Here is a 6,000-nt window from a genome sequence, read left to right as displayed (position 1 = left end):
AGTTTGTGGAGAGCTTAGATTTGGGGCCCTTTTCATCTCTCTGACATATGACACCGTGACATAGGCAGCCCTCACTGGGTTGCTATGCAGATATACAATTTCTGAAAAGTTACACCCGGAAAACGAAAACCCCGGGCTGGATTAGCATTTCACAAAGAACAGGGATAAAATGTGTAGCAGTTAGGCTAAAAAGCTAAAAAAAAAAAGAAAAAAAAGAAACCAGTGAATTAAAGTTTCATGAAAACAAACTCTTTTTTAAAGGATCAATAAGTATAAAAGTATCTCATTGCATTCCTGGCCTTTGGTTCTGAGCTCTAATCCAGCTACTGTATGTGAAGGAGATACTGTGAACCACATGGTGGAGAATGGGGAGGGAGGTCTGGATGTAGCCTGGGGGTTTGGGGGTGCTGCAGAGAGTGAAATAAAAAGGGCCTTCTGTTGGGTGCTGTAGTCTTAAAAAAACTCTTCTTTCTTCCCACCTGTAGTTGTTGTCAATTGTTTTTATTTTGCAATAATCTTTCCCTTTTGTTTAAATAAACCTAGAAAGAAGAAAAAAAATGACACCATAGTCCAAAAGTTCTGGCTAAATAAGCTTCAGCAGACACCCTCCCTTTCTTAAGCAAGGTCAAAAAGGCATGCTCTCCAGAGCTCACTCACACACCAACTTTTCCTAAACAAGTCTTTTTTCAAGTGTTTCCAATAGCAGGAATTATCTTATATGGAACATTTAAATGGAACGTGATATTTGCTTGAGAAGTAGGAAAAAAGAAATGATTAGGGGTTTTCCTTGTTATCCCCAACACTGGTGCCTTCTGGCCGAGACTATGGGCTTCTCTCTGGATGCTCTTCCCGAGCAGGCCTTGTCCACACAGATGGGGAGGTTGTGGCCCCTCACCTGCTGCTCAGACAGCAGGGCTTCCTACCAGCCCCAACTGCAGAAACTCTGGAGGGAAGCCCAGAGCAGGAAATAGGAAAGGGGGTTTTGAAGACACAGAGGGTGTGGAGGAGATTTGAGGGACGCAACTGATCCTGCTCCCGCAGTGGATGGGAGGCACACAGCTAGCATCCATGCAATGAACAGCTCAGACCTTCAACATGGAGCGAGAGCTGTGAAATACAAAGATGGTTTAGCCCTGGGCCTTGCTCCCTGGTTGTTAGAGGAAAGCAGATGAGTGGAAATAAGTAAAGAGCTATGGAGTGAATCCCCTTGAGCATTCCTATTTGTTGGATTATGAGGCTGGCAGTGTTTGCAAAGAAGAGTTCTTATTCTGGACAGAAATTTACTGGAGGTTAGGCGAAGAAGGTATGGGCAACTGAATTTTTCTATAACTCAAGCAAAGGGAACCACTTCTGTGCTCCTCTATGTCATTTCCAAGATAAGATGACATATGTGAGAGCGACTGGTGTAAAATTTGGCCATGCATGCAGACACCCATCCATCCACAAGGGGGAGGCCACAATGTGAGTGTGCCTAATAAGTGTAGGCTCTGTATCAGAATGCCCACATGCAGTTACAGGCTCTGCCACTTACTTAGCCTCTATGTGCTCAGTTTCCTCATCTGTAAAATGGGAATAATAGTAATTATCTCATAGGGTTGCTGTGAGGCATAAATAAAATAAGGCAACTGAATGATACTTAGTACGCATTGGGTAAATGTCATGACAATGAGCAGTGATGTTCATTCCTTCTTGGAGGGGTTCACTGTCTGTTGGTTTGGCCCAACCCTGCATGTGAGGAATGGATGAAGAAAGAGAACATTTTCCATTCTCAGAGTTTGGGAAGCAGGCTGCAATGACATCATCAGGCATGTGTCATATTGGCTAATTCAGATTATAATTGAATTATGATCTAAATTGATGCCTATAATTTCTGTGGCCTTGGTGCTATCAAAAGAGCACTGAATGTGGGGCAGAGAGTTCAAGTCCTGACTCTATTACCTGCTAGCTGAGTGGCCTCAGCCAATCACTTACTCTTCCTGGACTGCATCTTCCTCATCAGGAAATGAGGATGGCACTGCCTCTAGCATGTGGTTTTGTGACTTCCTTGAGATAGTCTGAGTGATGACCTCTGTTGTGGTGTCTGATATATGGAGGCTGCCACCATTACATTTGTCCAGTAAGCTAGTCAAACAGGGATCCAGTGTCCAGTCCAAAGCAACTGTGAGGCTTGGAGTCAGTCCCCTGTGCTCTGGGCAAAATGATGCAGTCCTGTGTGGTCCTCAGAGCTCCACCACTGCTCTAGACATCTATCCCTCCACATATCTAAACAAGTGCTATGGAAGGAAGCCCAACTTCAGCTCAAAAGCTCAGAACAACAGAAGTTGAGAACAGCCCCTGGCCCACCTGTCGCCTTTCTCTCTGCCCCAGGAAATTCCACATGGGTGCTGAAGTGCCCCTGTCTTTTCTTCCTTTCTCTGAGCTGTTGCACCCCACCTTGCCTCCCTCCCACTTCACCTACAAATACATCAACAGTGGTATGGTTGGCATTGTCAAAACCAGGTGTCAGGAGAAGTTAGCAGTCGATCTCTTTTCTCCCCAATCGCAATATAAAGGTCAAAGATCTCTCACTCTCATGATTTAAGCACCAAGTAAGTGACCTGAATCTGCAGCCTGGACACCCCGGCATCTTGGACCCAGGTGAGGTGGCTCAGCAGACAGGGAGTGTGGATGCAGGAGCCCACTGCCAGGATCTGCCTCTTACTATGTGTAGCACCTTGGACAGAAACTCTTTCATCCCCATGCCTCAGTTTCTTGGGCAATGAAATGGGAATGATGATAATAGTAGCACCTCTCTCACAGAATTAAATAAGCGCATGTGTGCAACACCTGTTCATGGGGCTGGGCACAGAGTAAGTACCTAATGGATGGGAGCTGTTTCTGCATATCAGCAGAGGCCCCTCCTTTCTCTAGAAGAATTACACAGGCTGGCGGCAAGTGTGCATTCCATCCACAGCCAAGAATACAGAATAAGAGGCCCTTTCTGGATATTGAAGACTGACTTTCCACTTATACATGTGTCCAAGAGTCAAGAAATTATCTAACTTCTAAGGCTCTTCTGAATAAGGAGTGTAACAGTTCGATGACTTGGAATCACTGAGCAGCGCAGACACTCCAGGGCTGGATCTTGGCCCCTTCAGGAGGAGCCCACACATGCGCTGACTGCTGGGTGGATCAGGTGGCACTGGCGCCTCCCTCCCTTGAGCACCAGGACAAGTGAAACCCTGCAGTCTTTCTGTATTGGCTGCACAACTGATCTGGTTTTCAGGGAATACAGCTCCTTTCCACCATTAAGCTAATGGGATAAAAGTGCCTCAACTCCATCCCAAGGGTGGAGAACACCTCTTCAAGGATGCCTCGTTAGAGGGCCACTGTGCCTACCTTCAAGGAGCCCCAAAGATAATGTGGGAAGAGCAGTGCAAAAAGTGGCCTTGTCCATTTAAACCAGAGCCATGGGAGCCCATGGGAGAAGCAACAATCACACCTCAGGGAAGTCAGGTGTTGCTTCACGGAGGAGTGGCATGGAATCCGAGCTCTGAAGGGAGTAGCCTATTAATTGTATTAACAATAAGGAGGGCTTTCCATGTGCTGGCCTAGGAGATACAAGGCAATTAAGAAGGGATCCCCATCCTCAGGCTCTGTGCAGATGAACAAAGGGCACAGACAGGTAAGCAGCTGGATGATCAGAGTGGTGTGCACTGGAATGGAGGTGGGCAGGGAGAGGAGCTGCCCTAGACGGGGAGGGAGAATGTGGTGCTGGCAGGCTCCCCAGGACAGCACCGCCAGAGCAGTCAGCTGACACACATTCCCAGGGAAGATGAGGGAAAGATGATGGAGAAAAAGACAGCTCCATGTGCAAAGGCATAAGACGGGAAGGAGAGTGGGGGCATCAGGAAAGAGCTCCTAATTCCTGGGTGAAGGGCAGGTGGGGCTGGTGAGCAGGGGGTGGGCAGGGTGAGAGGCGAGCAGGGACCCTTGGCTTTGCCTCTGCAAGCCACAGGAACCACTGAAGAGTCATAAGTAGGGTTGGATGTGCCAGGGTGGGGCCCTGTTGAAGCTGGTCAAGGTAGCTAAGGCTCTGCCCCCCCCCCCCGGGGTGGAGGAGGGGCCAAGGAGAGGGAGTAGAAGTGAGTCCGAGTGCTTCTGCAGCTGGGCCCCAGCCCTGGCCTTTGGCTGTGTCACGTGGGCTGTGTGAGCTGGCACCTCTAGGCCGGCTGCTTGTAGCTCCAGCTGCCCTTCCAGTGTCAGAGGAACACCTGCAGTGCAGAGCTGTGAATCCGGACTCCAGATGGGCAATTCCATAAACTCTGGAAGACAGCCAGACAGAGCTCTGGCGAGACTAAGTGGTCCATCTCTTCCACAGCCCCATCTTCCCGTGATATGTAAAGCACTGCGGCAAGGCCTTGAACTTTATTCCTTTCCGGTGTGCCCTCAGCATCAGACATGGGGCCCTGTGTTCACTGGGGTTTGATAACCATCAAGGAAGACACCGCCTGACTCGTTTCTCAGAAAGCTGAGTGGCCTCAGCACTTCCCCACACCCAGTAAGTGTGGCGGCCGGTAACCATTGACACGCAACTCCTCTGGCTTCATTTAAAATGAGGGCCATTTTAGAACAAAACCGAATCGCTGCCACAAATGTACAGGAGGTCAGAATGACTCTGCATGCAGATGTCAACAGTTTTTCTCCAGACCAGTGTGTGACCTCTGGCACCATACCTCCTGGGTTTGAATCCCCTACTGCAACTCACTGGCTGTGTGATCTTGGGAAATTACTAAACGTACTGAGCTCCTGCTCCTTCACATGTAATAGAAGGAAAATAACAGGGTTACTGCGACTATTAAATGAGACTGATAACATATGCTCAGTACGTGCTGTCGTTGTTTGCATCATCACTTCTCCTTCTCCTTATATGTAGCTTTGCTAGCCCAAGAGGCGTGCGTATTCAGGGAACACTAAGCCTAAGAGAGGGGAGAGGAGGAAAAGCCGTGCTGATGTCGAATGAGGTGCCACAGAATCTTTTCATGTTGAAACAAAGGTACCTTTTGTTTCCAGACGGGTCAAAATGTTTGCTCGACAATCTTGGACTAGAGACAAAAGCAAAATCAATATCCTGGATGATTGTCTCTATGGCCAAGTCCAGGTGGATAAAGCTATCGGGAACTTGCACCAGACAGCACAGCTGGGTGCCCCAGCCCCTGGTACATCCTCAGCAGGGCCCTTGGAGTACTGACAGGGTTGTCATCATAAACACAACCCATACCAGGAGCCTCGAGGGTCCCTCTGGTTCCACTAGAGAAACACACTAGCTCTCCAGAATCCACTTCTAGGACAGGCACTAAGAGGAAAATGCTGATAGTGCCTAAGTTTTTAATGAACATTTGTCTTTTGACAAGCTAAACCAAGTCAGTGTGGGACTCTGGACAGGTCAGGTGACTCTTCTAGGGTTCAGTTTTTTCATATGTAGAATGAGAGGACTAGATGAGGTCTATGTTGATTAGAACTACCTATTAACATAATTTCTGCCTTGGAAACTTCTGATGTTTAATTCAGGTACCAAGGAAAAACCAGACTGGCCCACCTCATTCACATTAAACTAAACGAAAGCACTTCCCAGCCCACACAGTGAGATGGTACATTGGTGGGAGTGAAACCACGAGCCAGCTTTACATCCTGGAGGGGGCTTTTTGAGCCTTAGACCCAAAGCCTTGAAGCTGAAGCTGATCAGCACTTGGAGAGCACGTGGAAGGCCCGGCACAGGCCCTGTAACTCACTCCTCGTGCACTGTGTGTGGTCAGCAGCGGGCCCTCCAACAGGCTGGTGGCTCTTCTCCGCAGCAAAGTGTGACATGCCGCAGGAGGTGAAGGGCCAGCATCACCCCTATATCTCAACATCTTTTCAAACTTACTAGATTTATTTTTAAAAATGTTTCCCTGGAGGAAAGAAATGAACACTTTCAGTAACAAGGAAAATAACAACAATAGTCATAATAATGAGAAAAGC

Source organism: Miniopterus natalensis, chromosome 5, assembly GCF_054644295.1.
Source record: "Miniopterus natalensis isolate mMinNat1 chromosome 5, mMinNat1.hap1, whole genome shotgun sequence".
Lineage (NCBI taxonomy): Eukaryota > Metazoa > Chordata > Mammalia > Chiroptera > Miniopteridae > Miniopterus > Miniopterus natalensis.
The sequence above is the reverse complement of the archived record's forward strand: the minus strand, read 5'-3'. Positions refer to the sequence as shown.